Source organism: Pristiophorus japonicus, chromosome 4 (genome assembly GCF_044704955.1).
Source record: "Pristiophorus japonicus isolate sPriJap1 chromosome 4, sPriJap1.hap1, whole genome shotgun sequence".
In the NCBI taxonomy this organism is placed as follows: Eukaryota; Metazoa; Chordata; class Chondrichthyes; family Pristiophoridae; genus Pristiophorus; species Pristiophorus japonicus.
In genome coordinates this window covers 12,686,432-12,710,465 of record NC_091980.1, presented here as the reverse complement: position 1 = coordinate 12,710,465, position 24,034 = coordinate 12,686,432, and the positions used below count along the sequence as shown (strand labels likewise).

The 24,034-nt window shown below is 44.2% G+C and overlaps 1 long non-coding RNA gene across 1 annotated transcript; it reads left to right on the top strand.

Moving 5' to 3' along the window:
• The first annotated feature begins 1,177 nt into the window (after positions 1 to 1,177).
• Positions 1,178 to 23,122, top strand: LOC139262010 (uncharacterized). The gene is made up of 3 exons (XR_011592855.1): positions 1,178 to 1,257; positions 2,527 to 2,604; positions 23,092 to 23,122. It is a non-coding gene; the product is annotated as an uncharacterized lncRNA (long non-coding RNA).
• Positions 23,123 to 24,034: the final 912 nt, after the last annotated feature.

Sequence of the window (24,034 nt, the reverse complement as noted above, 5' to 3'; positions counted from 1 at the left end):
AGATAGGTGCACCAACCACAGTGATCACTTTCAGGCCAACATCCCCAGTATCGAGGGATTGACCACATTCGACTAGCTCGTCTTCAGTCCATTTTGTCCACATGTCCGATGCTAGCCTCCCAAAACAAGCACTCTACTCCGAGCTACGTCATGGTAGGCATGCCCTAGCAGGGCAGATAAAATGCTTCAAGGATACCCGCAAATCCTCCTTGAAAAATTGCAACTCAAAGTGGAGGAGGACCAGTTGAGAATGCACCAAACATTCCAAGTCTCTTCGCTGGGAGAATGTGCAAGCCAAATACAAAAAGCAGAAGGCGTGTACGACAAATCAAGCATCCCCTCCAACCATCGTCTGTCCCAACTGTGACCAAGATTGTACATCCTGCATTGGTCTCATCAGTCACCTTTGAACTCATTTAAGTGTGGAACAAAGTCTTCCTTGACTCTGGGGGAATGCCTGAGAAGAAGAAGATAAATCAATGGTCCTGGCACTGATGCCTGAGGGACAGCATTGGTGACCGGTCACCACATAGATCCAAATCCATCTCTAATTATTTTTTGCCTGCATTCTGCCAGCCAGTTCTGAATCCAACTCTTATAGAGAATCCTCTTATACGATATCTTATAAAAAGCGTGGGTGCATTTTCCAATTCTGGTCGAATGCAATCACTGCAAGAAAACTAATGAGATTCAGATGTCTGAATGCTAATGGAGAGCTTTGACCCATGAGGAAACTCAAGATAAAATATGGGTTTACGACTTTAAAATTAGGCATCTCTGAGAGGTGATATTTAATTGATATAAAAGGAAAATCCAGATTGTTACTTAAATTGCAAGAGCAGGACGGTGCAAATAGTTTCAAAGTAGAAAAAGGCAATTTTGGACTAATATCATGATTTTTTTTCTCACACAATGAGTGACTAATGCATGAAATGGACTCCCCAATAACGTATATTATCTGTTGAATCATTTATGAATCAATTGGAAGCTGCAGTATCGAGTGTGGAAGCTACTTCTGGAAAACATTAGGCGGCATGGTAATCTCAATCTGCAATTATCTTATGAATGTAACTCGTACAAATATTATGATGATTATTCTTTCAATATTAAACTGCACTTATTACAGTTGACATGTTGATCCCGAGCAGCGAAAATGTTTTACTGTGGATGATCGGCAACCCATGACCGCTTCTCTAATGGAACTACTGAAGGGGAGAGTGACATTCAAATATTATAATGGAGGAGCGAAACCTATTGGTACGTGACAAATATATTGAACTTTATTTCAGCTGCAATGGATTCTGGATTAACTGAAAAACTAATATGAATTATCAAAGACATGTGAAGAACAAAACATTATTGCATTCTTCCATTGTATGGGGAGGACTGGTGCCTACTGCAGTGGCAAGTACAGTAATGCAGACCACATACACATTCAAAAAAGTAGCTCTTATGAATGTTCACACTAGCACTCCGGAAACCTTAGGTTACAATGTTCAATAAGCATTCAATACGGCTTCCAACCAATGATGAAAATATAGACAACCATTAAAATTTAATACAATGAGTCCATGCTAAAATAGTTCAATAGGTCTCTTGAAATGATGCCGCCGAGAGATGGTAGCCTTGGAAAAGCATATGGATAACGCACTGAAAGTCATGTCATTGGCAGTTCTGCATTATCATATACCCATGCACAGGTGGCTGAAGCTTACCTAACTGGAAGCAGCGAGAACACAGGATGGAAACATAGAATATACCTTGCACTGATAAAGTGAGCCATTTGTCCCATTAATGCTATGAATAAATTACTAAATCTCATGGTCTAAATAGGGTAAAATATTTTCATGTGATAATTATATGTATTTAAAAACCAAGGCGATGAAATTTAGTATCGCCCCATTTGCGGTCGGTAACATTTTGGAGGCGCGAGATTTAGCGCCAGGTTCTGATGTCTCGCCCCTCTCAAACATTTGAGGTTAGCGTCCTCAGAAGGAAGTGGAATGTTAACTCAATGACCGTGCAGTGCTGCCGCATCTGAGGGACTGTTCCCTCAATTAAAGGAAAGGTTGACCCTACCGACTCTGGACCAACATGATAACCAAGGTAAGTTATTTTTGTAATTTCTATCAGCCACCACGCCGTTAATGTTCACATCATTAGCAGCTGGCTGCCTGAGCTGTACCTCCGACAGCTGTCAGTGCTTTTGCCCAGGGCTGCTGCACAGGGCGGAAGTGAATTTCGGGGCCAAGGTGCTAATGGGACGATGCGAATGACAATGATGTCACAATCTCCTGGCACAGGAGATCAAGGTGCAAAGCCGCAGCACCGCAGTTAAACTCCCACCCAATATGGAGGGATTTGTTGCCAGTGCCGCACCCGGGTGGTAAGCCATTTTTGCCCTAGTGAGACGCAAATGCACATTAATTTCTAGCCCTTTGTACTAAACAAATGTAAACAATTAATATTTACATTATATCCTCTTAATTACATTTTTCGTTTTTGTTTCATTTTATTAACTTACAGAATCGGAAGTGTTCAGTGAACAAAGATTGAAGCAAACTGAAGGTATACGGCTGTAACAGAATTAAATATTTAAAGCAGGTATCACTTTATGATAGTACGATAGAACTGCATTTTTCCCAATTGTATTCCTCAATGAAAAGTATATTTGCATGCCACAGCATCTCTCTCCCTTATTGCAATAGTCGGTATTCTGCTGGTAGCATTCATGTCCTTGGCCTTACATAGCTTGCTGATAGTTTTCAGTTACATGCACGATGAAGCGTTTATCCAAAGCAATATTTTCCACACAATGTAAAAAGAACGAAGGCAATCCAACTCTGAATATATTGATACTTGAAACACAGGTGCTGCCTTTTTTATGTAGCAAAGCACTGCCACGAAGAAGGTTTTTAAAATATGACCTCAAATCTGCGGCCTTTAGATTGACTGCTGGATGGCACAAGCTATAATATTTAGAATTTTTTGAAGATATATTGAAACATGAAACATTAAGAATTGTATCGTTCATAACATTAGCACTCCAACTAATTACATGGGATGTTTGTCTACAAAAATCTATTAATGAGTTGCAGTAAAGTAAAATCATTTTTTGATTTATCTATACCCTATCGAAGTGTCATAATGAATAATTTAAAAAATTACAACCAATCAGATATATGTCAAGAAAAGTTTCTTAAGAATAATAAACCCTGTACAAAACCCTGGTTAGACTATACCTGGAGTACTGTGAGAAGCTCTGTGCACCACAGTGTAAGAATGATATATTGGCCTTGGAGGGAGTGCAGCGTTGATTTACCAGAATGTTACCCAGACTTCAAGGGTTAATTTGCAAGGAGTGATTACACAATTTAGGATAGTACTTCCTAGGATTCAGATGCTTAAGGGGTGATCTGATTGGAGTTGGCAGGATATTTAGGAGATCAGATAGAATAGATAATGAGAAACTATTTCTGCTGGTGGCATCGTCTACGTGATGCGTGAGCCAGACCTTTCAGGGATGAAATTAGGAAATAATTCTACACACAAAGGATGGTAGAAGTTTGGAACTCCCTTCCACAAATGTCAATTGACGCTAGATCAAATGTTAATTTTAAATCAGAGATTGATAAGCAAATGTAGTAAGGGATATGGGCCAAAGGCGGGTATATAGAGCTAGTTCGCATATCAGCTATTGTCTCATTGAATGGCGAAACAAGCTCGAGAGGTTGAATGGTCTAGTCATGTTCCTAGTTCCTACTAGACAATGTTAATTGATCCATTGGTATCCCAGAGTGTAATGTCTGAAAATTCAGCAAACAGTGATCACTTTTATCCCAATCTGTGCGATAGCCAGTAAGAAAGATTATAAGAAATAATTCTAATGACACAAAATGCTTTGTCACTTATTTTGTAAAGCCATCCCGCCCCATATATGAGGCAATCAACTTGCTTGTGAGTAAAATATTCACGGTGCTTAGCAGCTATCCAGGGCCTGCCAGGTATCCTGAACTTGAGTAGTCCATGGAATGCATGGAAACATACCCAACAGACCTACAATGCTTGAACCTAACAGTTCCGTTACCATGCTCCTTGTCTTGAATACATACTCTACATGGCATGGATACTGGCTGTGGTATGAGATGCATAAAACTGCACGCATTTGCTTAACTATTTCAAAGTATATGCTCTATCTGGCGATAATGACCAGAAACTACATAGGCTTCAACACTGAATTTTTCTGGTGGTTTGTTCGCAGAATGCAGCTGACGTGTGCATTATGTAAACATGAACCTCTCTTGATTGGCAAGAAAAGAAAGACCGACTATATTTAAAATGTGGTGCAGACTCGTTTGAGGAACACATTGGTCAATTTTTAATGGACCAGAAAGTGCATGTTGATCATGGACTATGTGCCAAATCTGAGCTCTCCGTGTTTCTCTTACAATTCCTCAGGTGGTGACCCCTCCTGATAACTCTGTCAGTCCTACTCATTTCATACTAGTCTGAGTTCCCTCGCAAGTTTTATCCCAAAAGACGTTGGCACATCAAGCACGGTAGTGAGTTGGTTATATTATTGGACTCGTAATCCAGAGATCTAAGCTGATCATCTGGAGATGTGATGACAGCTTGTGAATTTGAATTAAGCTTTAAACAAAACAATTAAATCTGGAATAAACAATTAGCATTGTTAATGGTGATAATGAAGCTATCGTATTTTTATACTAATCCAAATGGTCCACTAATGTACTTTTGGGAAGGAAACTTGAAATCCTTACATGGTATGGCCTATATGAGACTCCTGATCCACAGCGATGTACTAAATTCTTAACTGCTGTCTTAAATGGCCGTTCACACCTCGCAGTTGTAATAAACCAACACAATGAAGTATAATAAGTATAACACCGGATGCATCTAGGCATTGAATACTGACCCAGCCTAGTCGGCCCTGCCAAATCGATCTCAGTAACATCTGGGGACTTTTGAAGCAACAGCCAGACATAGTTATACTCAGAGAATCGTGCCCATCAGCCACTGTCCCAGATTCCTCCATCTCCATCCCTGTGTATGTCCTGTCCTACTATAAGGAACGACCCACCAGAGGTGGTGGCACAATGGTATACAGTTGGGAAAGAGACTTGATAGTGCATGCACATAGATCATTAAAATGTCATGAGCATGTGCAAAAAACAATGGAAAAGGCTAATCATATAATCATGGAATGTTTACAACACAGAACGAGACCATTCTGCCCATCGAGCTTATGCCAGCTTTCTGTAAGAGAACTTCAGCTAGTCCCACTCTCCTACACTTTCCCCGTAGCCAGGCACTTATTTCCTTCAGGTACTTATCAAATTCCATTTTGAAAGCCATGATTGAATCTGCCTCTAGCATCCTTTCAGGCAGTGCATTCCACTTGCTAAGCACTGCTGCATAAAAAAAGCTTTTCCTCATGTCGACTTCGGTTGTTCTTCCAATCAGATTAAATCTGTGCTATCTGGTTCTGCAAACTGTGCCAATTGGAACATTTTCTCTCTCTCTCTTCTTTGTCTAGACTCCTAATGATTTTGCATATATTTATCAAATCTCCTCTCCACCTTCACTGCTCTAGGGAAATCAACCACAGTTTCTCCAGTCTATCCATGTAACTGAAGCCCATCATCCCTGTAACCATACATTTAAATCTTTTCAGAACCCTCTCTAACACCTTCACACCCTTCCTAAAGTGTGGTGTCCAGAATTGGACTCAATACTCCAATTGAGGTCTAACTAGTGTTTTATAAAGGTTTATCATATCTTCCGTTGGAGTTCATTGGAGAGGCATGAGTGCATGGTCGGAGGCCTATAAAAAGGCGGCGAGAGGCGTCGGGAGTTCATTGGAGAGGCGTGAGTCCGGGGTCGGAGGCCGATAAAAAGGCCGCGAGAGGCGTCGGGAGTTCGTTGGAGAGGCGTGAGTCCGGGGTCGGAGGCCGATAAAAAAGCCGCGAGAGGCATCGGGAATTCATTGGAGAGGCGTGAGTCCGGGGCCAGATGCCTATAAAAAGGCCGCGAGAGGCATCGGGAGTTCGTTGGAGAGGCATGAGTCCGGGGTCGGAGGCCTTTTAAAAGGCCGCGAGAGGCGTCGGGAGATCGTTGGAGAGGCGTGCTTGTGCAGCTACAGGGAGAAGGCAAAAAAGAAGTAGAAAGAAAGAGAAAGGTGACATCACAGCCAAGGGGGTACGTGATTGGCTGGTGATTGGTGAGTAGTTTTTCTTTTTTCTTTTTTCTCTTCAATAACAGCGAGTAAACTTTAGCATTGTTGTTGCCACTTTAAGTGTATCGAAGGGTTAAGTCATGGCAGGAGAGCTCGGTCACGTGATATGCTCCTCCTGTAACAATGTGGGAACTCAGGGACACTTCCGGTGTCCCTGACAACTACGTGTGCGGGAAGTGTGTCCGCCTCCAGTTCCTGACGGTCCGCGTTGTGGAATTAGAGCTGAGGGTGTATTCACTCTGGAGCATCCACGATGCTGAGAATGACATGAGTAGCACGTGTAGCGAGTTGGTCTTACCGCAGGTGAAGGGTCCACAGCCAGCTAGGGAATGGAAGACCAGCAGGAAGAGCAGTGCAAGGAAGGTAGTGCAGGGGTCCCCTGCGGTCATCCCCCTGCAAAACAGATACACCGTTTTGAGTACTGTTGAGGGGGATGACTCATCAGGGGAGGGCAGCAACAGCTAAGTTCATGGCACCGTGGCTGGCTCTGCTGCACAGGGGGGCAGCAAAAAGAGTGGGAGAGCGATAATGATCGAAGATTCAATTGTAAGGGGAATGGATAGGCGTTTCTGCAGCTGCAACCGAGACTCCAGGATGGTATGTTGCCTCCCTGGTGCAAGGGTCAAGGATGTCTCGGAGCGGATGCAGGACATTCTGCAAGGGAGGGTGAACAGCCAGTTGTCGTGGTGCACATTGGTACCAACGATATAGGTAAAAAACGGATGAGGGACTACAAGACGAATTTAAGGAGCTCGGAGCTAAATTAAAATGTAGGACGTCAAAAGTAGTAATCTCGGGATTACTAACAGTGCCACATGCTAGTCACAGTAGGAATCGCAGGATAGCTCAGATGAATACGTGGCTTGAGCAGTGGTGCAGTAGGGAGGGATTCAAATTCCTGGGGCATTGGAACCGGTTCTGGGGGAGGTGGGACCAGAACAAACCGGACAGTCTGCACCTAGGGAGGGCGGAACCAACCTCCAAGGGGGAGTGTTTGCTAGTGCTGTTGGGGAGGAGTTAAACTAATATGGCAGGGGGATGGAAACCAATGCAGGGAGACAGAGGGAAACAAAAAGGAGACAAAAGCAAAAGACAGAAAGGAGATGAGTAAAAATGAAGGGCAGAGAAAGCCAAGGCTAAAAACAAAAAGGGCCATTGAATATAAAGGGGCTGCAGGAGGGGTCAAAACTAAAAATCATGGTTTAAAAACTAGTATTAAAACACTCTACCTAAACGCACGCAGCATTCGAAATAAAGTAAATGAGTTGACGGCACAAATCATTAGAAATGGGTATGATTTGGTGGCCATTACAGAAACGTGGTTGAAGGGTGGCCAAGACTGGGAATTAAACATACAGGGGTATCTGACGATTTGGAAAGATAGACAAGAAGGGAAAGGAGGTGGGGTAGCTCTGTTAATAAAGGATGATATCAGGGCAGTTGTGAGTGACGATATTGGCTCTAATGAACAAAATGTTGAATCATTGTGGGTGGAGATTAGAGATAGTAAGGGGAAAAAGTCACTGGTGGGCGTAATTTATAGGCCCCCGAATAATAATTTCACGGTGGGGCGGGCAATAATCAAGGGAATAATGGAGGCATGTGAAAAGGAATGGCAGTAATCATGGGGGATTTTAACTTACATATCGATTGGTCAAACCAAATCGCACGGGGTAGCCTGGAGGAGGAATTCATAGAATGCATACGGGATTGTTTCTTAGAACAGTATGTTACAGAACCTACAAGGGAGCAAGCTATTTAGATCTGGTCCTGTGTAATGAGACAGGAAAAATAAACGATCTCCGAGTAAAAGATCCTCTCGGAATGAGTGATCACAGTATGGTTGAATTTGTAATACAGATTGAGGGTGAGGAAGTAGTGTCTCAAACGAGCGTACTATGCTTAAACAAAGGGCACTACAGTGGGATTAGGGCAGAGTTGGCTAAAGTAGACTGGAAACACAGACTAAACGGTGGCACAATTGAGGAGCAGTGGAGGACTTTTAAGGAGCTCTTTCATAGTGCTCAACAAAAATATATTCCAGTGAAAAAGAAGGGCGGTAAGAGAAGGGATAACCAGCCGTGGATAACCAAGGAAATAAAGGAGAGTATCAAATTGAAGACCAATGCGACTAAGATGGCCAAGGTTAGTGGGAAACTCGAAGATTGTGAAAATTTTAAACAACAGCAAAGAATGACTAAGAAAGCAAAAAAGAAAGGAAAGATAGATTACGAAGGTAAACTTGCGCAAAACATAAAAACAGGTCGTAAAAGCTTTTACAGATATATGAAACGGAAAAGAGTGACTAAAGTAAATGTTGGTCCATTAGAAGATGAGAAGGGGGATTTAATAATGGGAAATGTGGAAATGGCTGAGAACTTAAACAATTATTTTGCTTCGGTCTTTACATTGGAAGACACAAAAGCCATACCAAAAATTGCTGGTCACAGGACTGTGGGAGGGGAGGACCTTGAGACAATCACTATCACTAGGGGGGTAGTGCCGGATAGGCTAATGGGATTCAAGGTAGACAAGTCCCCTGGTCCTGATGAAATGCATCCCAGGGTATTAAAAGAGATGGCGGAAGTTATAGCAGATGCATTTGTTATAATCTACCTAAATTCTCTGGACTCTGGGAGGTGCCAGCGGATTGGAAAGCAGCTAATGTAACGCCTCTGATTAAAAAAGGGGGCAGACAAAAGGCAGTTAACTATAGGCCGGTTAGTTTAACATCTGTAGTGGGGAAAATGCTTGAAGCTATCATTAAAAATAGCGGGACATCTAGATAGGAATAGTGCAATCAAGCAGACGCAGCACGGATTCATGAAGGGGAAATCATGTTTAACTAATTTACTGGAATTCTTTGAGGATATAATGAGCATGGTGGATAGAGGTGTACCGATGGATGTGGTGTATTTAGATTTTGAAAAGGCATTCGATAAGGTGCCACACAAAAGGTTACTGCAGAAGATAAAGGCACGCGGAGTCAGAGGAAATGTTTACCATGGATTGAGAATTGGCTGGCTGACAGAAAGCAGAGGGTCGGGATAAATGGGTCCTCTCGGTTTGGAAATCGGTGGTTAGTGGTGTGCCACAGGGATCGGTGCTGGGACCACAACTGTTCACAACATACATAGATAACCTGGAAGAGGGGACAGAGTGTAGTGTAACAAAATTTGCAGATGACACAAAGATTAGTGGGAAAGTGAGTTGTGTAGAGGACACAGAGAGGCTGCAAAGAGATTTAGGTAGGTTAAGCGAATGGGCTAAGGTTTGGCAGATGGAATACAATGTCGGAAAGTGTGAGATCATCCACCTTGGGAAGAAAAACAGTAAAAGGGAATATTATTTGAATGGGGAGAAATTACTACATGCTGAGATGCAGAGGGACCTGGGGGTCCTTGTGCATGAATCCCAAAAAGTTAATTTGCAGGTGCAGCAGGTAATCAGGAAGGTGAATGGAATGATGGCCTTCATTGTGAGAGGGATGGAGTACAAAAGCAGGGAGGACCTGCTACAATTTTATATGGTATTGGTGAGGACGCACCTGGAGTACTGCATACAGTTTTGCTCACCTTACTTCAGGAAGGATATACTAGCTTTGGAGGGGGTACAGAGACGATTCACGAGGCTGATTCCGGAGATGAAGGGGTTACCTTATGATGATAGATTGAGTAGACTGGGTCTTTACTTGTTGGAGTTCAGAAGGATCAGGGGTGATCTTTTAGAAACATTTAAAGTAATAAAACGGATAGACAAGATAGAGGCAGAGAGGTTGTTTGCACTGGTCGGGGAGACTAGAACTAGGGGGCACAGCCTCAAAATACGGGGGAGCCAATTTAAAACCGAGTTGAGAAGGAATTTCTTCTCCCAGAGGGTTGTGAATCTGTGGAATTCTCTGTCCAAGGAAGCAGTTGAGGCTATCTCATTGAATGTATTGAAGTCACAGATACATAGATTTTTAACCAATAAGGGAATTAAGGGTTCTGTAGAGCGGACGGTTAAGTGGAGCTGAGTCCACGGCCAGATCAGCCATGATCTTTTTAAATGGCGGAGCAGGCTCGAGGGGCTAGATGGCCTACTCCTGTTCCAAATTCTTATGTTCTTATGTTCTTATGTTCCGTGCTGTTGTACTCGATACCTCTAATTATGAAGCCCAGGATCCATATGCTTTTATTCACCGCTTTCTTAACCTGCCCTGCCACATTCAATGATTTTTGCACACATACCCCCAGGTCAATCCCATTTATAATTTTATCATTTAGTTTATATTTCCACTCCTTCATCTTCCTACCAAACTCTATCACTTCACACTTTTCTGTATTAAATTTCATCTGCCACGTGTCCGCCCATTCTACCTACCGGCCTATGTCTTCTTGAGGTCTATCATTATCCTCTCACAGTTTGCTATATTTCCAAGTTTCGTGTTATCAGCAAATTGTGAAATTGTGCCCTGTAAACCCAAATCTAAGTCATTAATATATATCACGAAAAGCAGTGGTCCTAGTACCGACCCTGGGGAACACCACTGTATACTTTCTTCCAGTCCAAAAAAACAACTGTTCACCACTACTCTCTATTTCCTGTCACTTAGCCAATATTCATGCTGCCACTGCCCCTTTTATTCCATGGGTTTCAACTTTACTTGCATGTCTATTATCTGGCACTTTATCAGATGCCTTTTGTAAGACCATGTACACCACGTCAACCGCGTTGCCCTTATTGACCCCCTCTGTTTCCTAATCAAAAAAAATCAATCACATTAGGTAAACACGATTTGCCTTTAACAAATACGTGCTGGCTTTGCTTAATTAAGCCATACTTTTCCAAGTGTGTGTTAATTTTTTCCCTGATTATCGTTTCTAAAAGCTTCCCCATGACTCAGGTTAAAGTGGCTTTCCTATAGTTGCTGTGTTTATCCTTACACTCTTTTCTGAATAAAGGTGTAACATTTGGATTCCTCCACTCCTCTGGCACCAGACCCGTATCAAAGGAGTATTGGAAGATCAAGGCAAGAACCTCCTTTATTTCCACCTTTATTTCCTGCAGCCTCCTAGGATGCATACCATCTGGTGCTGGTGACTTACCTACTTTTAGTACAGCCAGCCTTTCTATTAGATCCTCCTTATCAATGGAAATACATCCAGTATCTCAACTACCTCGTCTTTCACTTAGGCTTTGGCAGCAGCTTCTTTCTTCTTAACTATAGATGTAAAGTACTTATTAATTTTCTCAGCCTCTAGGCGTAGATCTTCATTTTGTTCCCTAATGAGCCCCACCCTTCTGCTTACTACCTGTTTACTATTTATATGCCTATTGAAGACTTTTGCATTCCCTTTTATTTTAGCTGCAAATGTATTCTCATAATCTCTCTTTTCTCTTATTATTTCCTTTTAAACTTCCGCACTGTACTTTCTATATACAGCCTGGTTCTCACTTGTATTCTCAACCTGTGATCTGTCATACCACGCCCTCTTGAGCTTCATCTTACTCTCTCTCTCTCTATCCTCATCTACGCTGCTTTGACTTTCGTCACACTACCTCTTCACCCTCGTTGGAATGTACATCGACTGTCCCTGAACCATCTCCTCTTTAAAGACAGCCCATTTTTCCATTACAGTTTTGCCTGCCAGTCTTTGATTCTCATTTACCTGGGCAAGATCCATTCTCAACCCAGTGAAATTGGTCTTCCTCCACTTAAGTATTCTTATTCCTTATTGCTGGCAGGGGGATGGGAACCAATGCAGGGAGACAGAGGGAAACAAAAAGAAGGCAAAAGCAAAAGACAGAAAGGAGATGAGGAAAAGTGGAGGGCGGAGAAACCCAAGGCAAAGAACAAAAAGGGCCACTGTACAGCAAAATTCTAAAAGGACAAAGGGTGTTAAAAAAACAAGCTTGAAGGCTTTGTGTCTTAATGCAAGGAGTATCCGCAATAAGGTGGATGAATTAATTGTGCAAATAGATGTTAACAAATATGATGTGATTGGGATTACGGAGACGTGGCTCCAGGATGATCAGGGCTGGGAACTCAACATTCAGGGGTATTCAACATTCAGGAAGGATAGAATAAAAGGAAAAGGAGGTGGGGTAGCATTGTTGGTTAAAGAGGAGATTAATGCAATAGTTAGGAAAGACATTAGCTTGGATGATGTGGAATCGATATGGGTAGAGCTGCAGAACACCAAAGGGCAAAAAACGTTAGTAGGAGTTGTGTACAGACCTCCAAACAGTAATAGGGATGTTGGGGAGGGCATCAAACAAGAAATTAGGGGTGCATGCAATAAAGGTGTAGCAGTTATAATGGGTGACTTTAATATGCACATAGATTGGGCTAGCAAAACTGGAAGCAATACGGTGGAGGAGGATTTCCTGGAGTGCATAAGGGATGGTTTTCTAGACCAATATGTTGAGGAACCAACTAGGGGGGAGGCCATCTTAGACTGGGTGTTGTGTAATGAGAGAGGATTAATTAGCAATCTCATTGTGCGAGGCCCCTTGGGGAAGAGTGACCATAATATGGTGGAATTCTGCATTAGGATGGAGAATGAAACAGTAAATTCAGAGACCATGGTCCAGAACTTAAAGAAGGGTAACTTTGAAGGTATGAGGTGTGAATTGGCTAGGATAGATTGGCAAATGATACTTAGGGGGTTGACTGTGGATGGGCAATGGCAGACATTTAGAGACCGCATGGATGAATTACAACAATTGTACATTCCTGTCTGGTGTAAAAATAAAAAAGGGAAGGTGGCTCAACCGTGGCTATCTAGGGAAATCAGGGATAGTATTAAAGCCAAGGAAGTGGCATACAAATTGGCCAGAAATAGCAGCGAACCTGGGGACTGGGAGAAATTTAGAACTCAGCAGAGGAGGACAAAGGGTTTGATTAGGGCAGGGAAAATGGAGTACGAGAAGAAGCTTGCAGGGAACATTAAGGTGGATTGCAAAAGTTTCTATAGGTATGTAAAGAGAAAAAGGTTAGTAAAGACAAATGTAGGTCCCCTGCAGTCAGAATCAGGGGAAGTCATAACGGGGAACAAAGAAATGGCAGACCAATTGAACAAGTACTTTGGTTCGGTATTCACTAAGGAGGATACTAACAACCTTCCGGATATAAAAGGGGTCAGAGGGTCTAGTAAGGAGGGGGAACTGAAGGAAATCTTTATTAGTCGGGAAATTGTGTTGGGGAAATTGATGGGATTGAAGGCCGATAAATCCCCAGGGCCTGATGGACTGCATCCCAGAGTACTTAAGGAGGTGGCCTTGGAAATAGCGGATGCATTGACAGTCATTTTCCAACATTCCATTGACACTGGATCAGTTCCTGTGGAGTGGAGGGTAGCCAATGTAACCCCACTTTTTAAAAAAGGAGGGAGAGAGAAAACAGGGAATTATAGACCGGTCAGCCTGACCTCAGTAGTGGGTAAAATGATGGAATCAATTATTAAGGATGTCATAGCAGTGCATCTGGAAAATGGTGACATGATAGGTCCAAGTCAGCATGGATTTGTGAAAGGGAAATAATGCTTGACAAATCTTCTGGAATTTTTTGAGGATGTTTCCAGTAAAGTGGACAAAGGAGAACCAGTTGATGTGGTATATTTGGATTTTAGAAGGCTTTCGACAAGGTCCCACAAAAGAGATTAATGTGCAAAGTTAAAGCACATGGGATTGGGGGTAGTGTGCTGATGTGGATTGAGAACTGGTTGTCAGACAGGAAGCAAAGAGTAGGAATAAACGGGTACTTTTCAGAATGGCAGGCAGTGACTAGTGGGGTGCCGCAAGGTTCTGTGCTGGGGCCCCAGCTGTTTACATTGTACATTAATGATTTAGACGAGGGGATTAAATGCAGTGTCTCCAAATTTGCGGATCACACTAAGTTGGGTGGCAGTGTGAGCTGCGAGGAGGATGCTATTAGGCTGCAGAGTGACTTGGATAGGTTAGGTGAGTGGGCAAATGCATGGCAGATGAAGTATAATGTGGATAAATGTGAGGTTATCCACTTTGGTGGTAAAAACAGAGAGACAGACTATTATCTGAATGGTGACAGATTAGGAAAAGGGAAGGTGCAACGAGACCTGGGTGTCATGGTACATCAGTCATTGAAGGTTAGCATGCAGGTACAGCAGGCGGTTAAGAAAGCAAATGGCATGTTGGCCTTCATAGCGAGGGGATTTGAATACAGGGGCAGGGAGGTGTTGCTACAGTTGTACAGGGCCTTGGTGAGGCCACACCTGGAGTATTGTGTACAGTTTTGGTCTCCTAACTTGAGGAAGGACATTCTTGCTATTGAGGGAGTGCAGCGAAGATTCACCAGACTGATTCCCGGGATGGCGGGACTGACCTATCAAGAAAGACTGGATCAACTGGGCTTGTATTCACTGGAGTTCAGAAGAATGAGAGGGGACCTCATAGAAACGTTTAAAATTCTGACGGGTTTAGACAGGTTAGATGCAGGAAGAATGTTCCCAATGTTGGGGAAGTCCAGAACCAGGGGTCACAGTCTGAGGATAAGGGGTAAGCCATTTAGGACCGAGATGAGGAGAAACTTCTTCACCAAGAGAGTGGTGAACCTGTGGAATTCTCTACCACAGAAAGTAGTTGAGGCCAATTCACTAAATATATTCAAAAGGGAGTTAGATGAAGTCCTTACTACTCGGGGGATCAAGGGTTATGGCGAGAAAGCAGGAAGTGGGTACTGAAGTTTCATGTTCAGCCATGAACTCATTGAATGGCGGTGCAGGCTAGAAGGGCTGAATGGCCTGCTCCTGCACCTATTTTCTATGTTTCTATGTTTCTATGTTTCTGTGTCATTTTGCATAGCTAGTCTAAACCTTGTGAGACTGATCAGTATTTCTTAAATTTTCTGCGACTGAGTCTTCCCCTACTTGTCCCTGTGAGAAATCAGGGGTTGGAAGAAATCGTGGATTGCAAGAAATAATAGTTTTATAAAAGTTCGCTAGCTTAGCAGCTTTCCAAGTTGATGACAATGAATAATTCCTATCATATCAGATAAAGAGTTGTACAGAGAGCTGATCTACAAGTTGAAAATGCTAAAACAGGTCTTGTATAGAGAGCTAGCAAAGAACCTTGCGATAAACATACTGTCCAAGAGAAGGTATGATCTCAAGGGATTGGGGAGGGTTTTCTTCTGAGAGTTGAGACAAATAACTCAGCATGCCATTGGGCACAGTGCTTTGGGAAGAAGTCTTACAGGTTAGATGGTCCTGCTCATCTTCTACCCCAGGTCCATTGCTAAAAATGAGAATAAAAGTGATATCGAAAGGGCTTTTTTTTTAAGCACACACGATTGCAAAAAACAAGGTTGAAGTACTCTCATATATCGGCACTCAGAAGTGTCGATTTGGATGATCCTTTTCCAACTCTTTCTTACTTCCCCATTATCAGAGATTTCATTCTTCAGCCAAATCGATTCATTCCATGTGACATCAAGAAACAGCTGAGCGCACTAGATCGAGCAAAGACTATGGGCCCTGAAAACACGCCTTATATATTGCTTAAAACCTGTGCTCCAGAACAAGCCACACCTCTCGCCAAGCTGATCCAGTAAAGCTGTATCACTGCATCTACATGACAATGTGGAAAACTGCCCAGGTAATTCCTGTCGACAAAAAGCAGGACAAATCCAATCCAGACAATTACGACCCCATCAGCCTAATCTTAATCATTAGCAAATGTTACTTGCCACTTATCATCCAAATCCTGAATGTTGTGCAGGTCTTGCTTCTTCGACAGCACCTTCCAAACCACCACCAAGAAGGGCAAGGTTATGAAGTGCATGGGAACTCCATCTCCTCCACTTTCCCCAGCAAGTCATATACCATTCTGACTTGGATGAGCATCACACTTCTTTCATCATGGATCACCCTACCTTACAGTACTGTTAGAGTGCCTTCACCACACAGACAGCAATGCTTCAAGACAGTCACTCATGATCACTTCTTCAATGGCAACTCGGGATCGGCAAAATATTCTGGCATTACCAGCAATGTCCATATCCCGTGAATGAAAAGTAACAGAACTTCTGTTATTTTGCACGTCAAGCTTTGATTAAATGTGACACAACAAGATTATTTGCCTAAAACAATGCTGCCTCTTTGATTTATCTCTGTGGAAGTGAAGCCTATAACCCTACTCTACATGGATAGGAACCAACATAGCCCTGCAAAAGTTGTATTCCTTGGCTAGCCAAGGCATCATCTCTGTTAATTATTCTAGTTGATCCAATCAATACTACATAAATTTGGGTTCTGTTATGTATGCAACCCTAGGTAACCTGTATCATACCGCCATCAGAGGGCATACCTGTTGGAGTCGCAAGGGATCCCAGCATCCCTTGTGAGCACTGTATATAAGCAGGCCTCCCATGCTGTACCAACACTCTGGAGTTTGAATAAAGAAGTTAACATCACACTTACTCATGTCGACAGTACTCAGTTACATAACTTTATTTTGAACATAACAACTGGCGACGAGATAATGAACAATAATGCGAAAATGCAGAGAACTGTTGGTATCTTGGAGAAATTCTCATAAGGGGACAATTGGGAGGCCTTTGTGGAACGACTCGACCAAAACCTCATGGCCAACAAGATGGAAGGGGATGAGAATGCTTCCAAATGAAGGGTGATCCTCCTCACCCTCTGTGGGGCAACAGCCTTTGGCCTAATGACGAATCTTCTAGGTCTGGGTAAACCAACAACCAAATCGTATGAAGAACTGTGTATGCTGGTCCGAGCTCCTAAATCTGAATGAAAGTGTTCTGATGGCAAGGTATCGATTTTACACATGTCAACGGTCTGAAGGCCAGGAAGTGGTGAGCTACGTCACTGAACTCAGGCGCCTTGCAGAACATTGCTAATTCGATGGCTTCCTTGAGCAAATGCTAAGAGACTTCTTTGTGCTTGGCATGGGCCACGAATTTATCCTTCACAAACTATTGACTGTTGAAACACCGAAGCTGAGCAAAGCCATAACGATACCCAGGCATTTATGTCCACCAGTGATAACACCAAACAAATTTCACAGCATAAAGAGGCTTTGGCAATTTCTGTACACAAGGTAACATCGTTTGCAGGCAGGAATGCATATGGCTGAACGTACACACCTGCAGCTGCACAACTTCTGATGACCCAGAGTCCGCCATCAAATGTTACTGCCAGGCAGTTTACACCTTGTTGGTGCTGCGGAGGTGATCATCGAGCCCATCAATTCCGCTTCAAACACTATGTGTGCAAATGCTGTGGAACAATGGGACGCCTCCAGCGAATGTGCAGATGAGCTGCAAACCCAGCAAACCACCATGTTGCAGAGGAGGATCGATCCATGGTGGATCAGGCTGAACTAGAGACTCGAACTGAGGAGGCAGAAGTGTACAGGGTACATACCTTCACCGCGAAATGTCCACCGATCATGCTAAAAATCAAACTGGACGGAATTCCAGTATCCATGTAACTGGACATGGGTGCAAATCAGTCTATCATGAGCAAAAAGGCCTTTAACAGGCTGTGTTGCAACAAGGCACACAGGCCCAAGCTTAGCCCCATTCATACCAAGCTAAGAACTTACACTAAAGTGCTGATCCCTGTAATTGGCAGCGCAGCAGTAAAAGTCTCCTATGATGGAGCAGTGCATGAACTCCCACTATGGATTGTACGATGAGATTGTCCCGTACGGTACGGCAGAAGCTGGCTGGGAAAAGTCCGCTGGAACTGGAATGACATCCGAGCACTTTCGTCCATCAACGATGCCTCATGTGCCCATGTTCTGAGCAAGTTCCCATCGTTGTTTGAGCCAAGCATCGGAAGTTTCTCGGGGGTGAAGGTGCAGGTCCACTTGGTTCCTGGTACACAACCCATCCACCACAAGGCACGGGCGGTGCCATATATGATGTGAGAGAAAGTGGAAATTGAGCTGGACAGGCTGCAGCGACAAGGCATCATCGCACCGGTGGAGTTCAATGAGTTGGCCAGTCTGATTGTTCCAGTTCTGAAAGGCAATGACACGGTCAGAATTTGTAGGGACGATAAAGTATCGAGTAACCATTTTTCAGTCCAGGACCAGTACACGCTACCCAAGGCAGATGACCTATTTGCATCCCTGGCTGGAGGAAAGACGTTCACCAAGTTGGACTTGACCTCGGCCTGCATGACTCAGGAGCTGGCGGAATCTTCGAAAGGCCTCACCTGCATCAACATGCATAAAGGTCTGTTCATCTACAATGGATGCCCATTTGTGACTCGATTGACTGCGGCGATTTTTGAAAGGAACATGGAGAGCCTGCTAAAGTTGGTTCCGCACAACATGGTTTTCCAGGACGACATACTGGTCACAGGTCGGGACACCATCGAACACTTCAGGAACTTGGAAGAGGTTCTAAGTCAACTACATCACGTGGGACTCAGATTGAAATGCTCGAAGTGTGTTTTCCTGGTGCCAGAGGTCGAGTTCTGAGGGAGAAGAATCATGGCAGACGGCTTCAGACCCACCGACGCCAAGAGGAGGCCAACAGGAATGCGCGGTGACCATAGAATGCGATGGAGCTGTGGTCGTTCCTGTGACTCCGCAACTATTTTGTTAATTTCCTACCCGGGTTAAGCACCTTGCTAGAACCCCTACATTTGCACTATGCAACGGTGATGATTGCGTATGGCAGAATTCACAAGAGGCTGCTTTTGGGAAAGCCAGAAATCTGCTATGTTCTGACAAACTGCTTGTTCTTTATAACCCATGTAAACGTTTAGTGCTAGCTTGCATTGCATCTTTGTACGGGGTCGGGTGTGTGTTACAACAAGCAAACGAATCGGGAACATTGCAATCGGTGGCCTAGGCTTCCAGGAGTTTGTCCAAGGCCGAAAGGGCCTACAGCATGATTGAAAAAGAAGCTCTGGTATGCCTTTACGAAGTGAAAAAAATGCACCAGTACCTGTTTGCTCTCAAGTTTGAGTTAGAAACTGACCATAAGCCACTCAAATCGCTATTCTCAGAGAGCAAAGGGATCAATACCAATGCCTCTGCCCGCATCCAAAGATGGGCGCTTATGCTGTCTGCATATAACTATGTAATCCGCCGCAGACCAGGGACAGAGAACTGTGCTGATGCTCTCAGTCAGCTACCATTGCCCACCACCGGGGTGGAAATGGCACAGCCTGCAGACTTGCTCTTGGTAATGGATGCATTTGAAAATTAAAATTCATCCATTACCATCTACCAGATCAGGACCTGGACCAGCCAGGAGCCTTTACTGTCCCTTGTAATGAACTGTGTCCTCCATGGGAGCTGGTCCACCTTCCCAGCGGAGATGCATAAAGAGATCAAGCCATTCCAGTGGCGCAAAGAAAATGTCCATAGAGGTGGATTGTCTTTTGTGGGCCAATCGCTTGGTTTTGCCTAAGAAAGGCAGGGAAATGTTCATACGCGACCTACACAGTACCCACCCAGGCATAGTAATGAGGAAAGCTATAGCCAGATCCCATGTGTGGTTGCCCGGCATCGACTCCGATTTGGAGTCAAGTGTGCGCCAATGCAAAACTTGCTCTCAATTGAGTAATGCACCCAGGGAGGCACCGCTAAGATTGTGGGCATGGTCCTCCAAACTGTGGTCTAGGATCCACGTTGACTTTACAGGCCTGTTTCTAGGAAAAATATTTTTGGTTGTTGTGGATGCTTATTCAAAATGGATTGAATGTGTAATAATGTCTGTAAGCACATCCAGTGCCACCATTGAAAGCCGACGAGCCATGTTCTCCACGCATGGCCTGCCTGATGTCCTTGTCCGTGACAATGGGCTGTGCTTCAACAGTGCTGAATTCAAGGAAGTCATGACCCACTATGGCATCAAGCACATCACATCTGCCCCGTTGAAGCCTGCATCCAACGGCCAGGCAGATCAGGCAATCCAAACCATAAAGCAAAGCTTGAAACCATGTGTCGGAAGGCTCTCTGCAAACCCGCCTGTCCCGAGTCCAGATCAGCTACTGCACCAGCTCCCAATCACTCACCGGGGTTCCCCCAACCATGTTGCTTATGAAAAGGGCACTCAAAACAAGGCTTTCTCTTGTCCACCCAGATCTTCATGATCACATCGAGGGCAGGCGGCATCAACAAAGCATGTACCAGGATCGTGCAAACTTGTCACGTGATATTGAAGTCAATGACCCTGTATTTCTACTCAACAATGCACGTGGTCCCAAATCGCTTGCCGGTACTGTCATAGCCAAAGAGAGAGGGGTGGTTCAGGTCAAACTTGCTAATGGACTAACTTGCAGAAAGCATTTGGACCAAACCAATCTGCGATTCACAGAGAGCCACGAGCAACCCGAAGAGGACACCACAACTTCGACCCTCCAACACACATACAAGTGGCAACTGACATCACGATCGACCACGAAGCTGAAGTCACTATCCCCAGCAGCCTAGCAAGGCCAGCTGCCCAGCAGCCCAGCGAAGAACCAAACAACTCACCTACACCTGCATTATTACCGAGACAATTGACAAGGGAGCGAAATGCCCCAGATCGTCTCACCCTGTAAATAAATGTACTACTAACTTTGGGAGGGAGTGATGTTATGTATGCAACCCTAGGTAACCTGTATCATACCGCCACTAGAAGGCATACCTGTTGGAGTCCTAAGGGATCCCAGCATCCCTTGGGACCACTGTATAAAAGCAGATCTCCCATGCTGTAACAACACTCTGGATTTTGAATAAAGGAGCTAAGGTCACTCTTACACATGTCGACAGTACTCAGTTACATTTCTTTATTATGAACATAACAGGTTCCATTTCCCATACCACGGAAGCTTCTTATCAACAGTAGCAGACATGATGATGAGATTTAAAGGGCCTCCAGTGCGCCAGTACAGCCTTCGGCTGCCTGAGGTAAAGAGTGCTTGAAGACCAACTCCTCAGATCTGAAACTAAGCTCATGGTATGGCTCAGAGACATGGACCATGTACAGTAGACATCGCTGGAGAAATGCCACCACCGATGTCTCTGCAAGTTTCTACAAATTGCCTGCAAGGGCCGACACACCAACATTAGCTTCCCCGAACAGGCCAACATCCCCAGCATTGAAGTAGGGACCACACTTGAAGAGCTCCACTGGGCAGGCCACATTCTCTGCATGCTAGAAACGAGACTCCCAAAGCATGTGCTCTACTCGGAACTCCCTTACGGCAAACAAGCCAAAAGTGGGAAGAGGAAACATTACAAGGACATCCTCCAAACCTCCCTGATAAAGTACAACATCCCCACCAACACCTGTGTGTCCCTGGCCAAAGACCGCCCTAAGTGGAGTAAGTGCAACCGGGAGAGTGCTGAGCACCTCGAGTCTCATTGCTGAGAGCATGCAGAAATCAAGTGTAGGCAGCATAAAGAGCATGCGGCAAATCTGTCCCACCCTCTCTTACTAGCAACGACTATCTGTCCCACCTGTGACAGGGACTGTGGCTCTCCTATTGGACTGTTCAGCCGCCTAAGGAATCATTTAAGAGTGGAAGCTAGTCTTCCTCAATTCCGAGGGACTGCCTATGATGAACCTCGGGTAAAAACACCAGAGACAGTTGATGAAACATTATCTACTTTAAGACTAAGTAGGATATTGGAGCCAAGTTCGGTCCACTGATAAATATGTGGCCCCTCTAAACCACAAATACCATAATATACACAGTGATAAGTGCCATTCCATTTTGTGCCCAGCAAATACTCGATGTGTCTCACATTTCCAATAGTATAGGTAACATGGCATACATTCCAAATCTATTTTTACCACCAATCAAGCAATATAATATCTTATGAATGCACTTGATTCCTTCGACTGTGCTACAGACCCTCTTAAATACTAACAATTTTTGGTGTTGACTGTCAGATTGACTAGGTGGTAGCACTTGAATCTCTAAATGTGAAGAACATGTATTCAAATATTATTCTAGGATTAGCACAGATCTAAGCTGGCACTTCAACACAGCACTGAGAGAATGCTGCATTGCAAGGTACTGATCTAAAAATGTGTTCGACACCGAAGACGGGCATAGGGATCGTGATGCTCATCACCCCGTGCCCATTCAAAGGAATGCAGGCAGCATGCAAACTGCATACTCCCTGATTAGCATGATTGCGGCATTCAGCTCAGCGATGAATCCACTACTGAGTGGTTAAACATTCAGTATGGGTCCCACGTTCTTGCGAGGCTAGCACCATTTAAAGCTAGCCTGCACTATTTAAAGCCATTTTGCACCTCTTAAAAAGGGGAGGTACATTCTGCTTGCAGGCCCTCATTGAACTGGCAGGGAAAGAGACTGCTAGGAGAAATAAAAAATTATGTCACAACAGGGTAGAGAGCATACACTTAAGGTCTCCAATACAACTCTGGAGATCTTGGTGAAGTCGAGGAGAGAGATGCACTTTCCACAGTGGGTCAGAAGGCAACAGTTTAAAGTCCAATGGGAGCAGATAGCCGCTGTGGTGAATGCCAGCACTTTAGCCCCGAAGACCTGTGTGCAGTGCAGTAATATATATAATAATCCCACGTGAGTGACGAAGGTCAGTGAATTCATCTTCAAATGCCATATCCCACCATCGGCCACACACTGCTCAATACAACAAATGCATGTCACTCACCTAACAAAAATCACTACCAAACACGACTCACACCTCATATTTATAACTTCACCACATCGCAGACACTTACCACTGCCGCACGCCTCATACCCACATCTCATAGCTTGCAAAAGCTGTCAGCTATTTAACCATAACAGCAATATAACCCAAACACTTTGCACCACATTCACTGTGAAACTTCCTTTCTCTTGCAGAAAAAAGATGGCTTACAACCAGTGCGAGCAGGACCTCAGCAGCACGGACAGGTTCACGTGCTCAACCTCACTCCAATGGAAGAAATGGTGTTGAACAATCTAGTGAATGGCATCGCTGAGCCTGTGGTAAGCATCGGGACTGAAAGAATGCAAGATGCTGGTATCCTCATGTGTAATCCTCCTTTTCCAATCACATTTCCCCCATCAACCCACAATCTCTTCTGATTTACAAGCTACACATTGTGTAACCATGCACCTCTTGCTTCACTCTCCCATCACCTCAATCTCCCTTGTGCCTTTCCGATTTGAGATACCCAAGACATCCAAACTGCCCGCAGTGGTGCAGCAGAAGTGTGGGGATGAGAGTGATGATGAAGGAGAAACACCTTGTTTCAATCTGGCACTCTCAGCCATCAGCTCAGATAGTGGCACTCCATGGACTCTAGAAGGTAGATTAGAGGCAGGATCTGCACGTACGTGGTGAGTCACCGCAAATGTATGGGCTGTAACGGGGTAAGGGGGTTGCAGATGGCGAGGGCAAACACGAGTTCTGTTGCAGAGGAATCAAATGGAGACTTTGATAGGGCGATCTACAGAAGAATGCTGATGGGTATGCACAATTAAATGCTTGGTGCATTGGCAGGTCTGTTAAAAAACCTGGGTGCAATGTCAAGATGTATAGAGCTCTGTGCATCCACCATGGACAGAGCTTTGCACAGAGCTTGTAGCCTATGATTTCCAGCATGGAATTCATGGGCAACTCCATTAGCGCACTTGTGCAACCAACCAAAATACGTAATCTGGTGGCTGATGTCTCAGCTTCCATGCAGTACAAGCAGAATCCATCAACTTCTGAGTGCTGCAGTGGAAGCTCAGAATTCTCTCATGCAATTTCAGGCTGCTCTTATGCAGGCTTAGCTTCCTGCCATGCAATCTCAGGCTG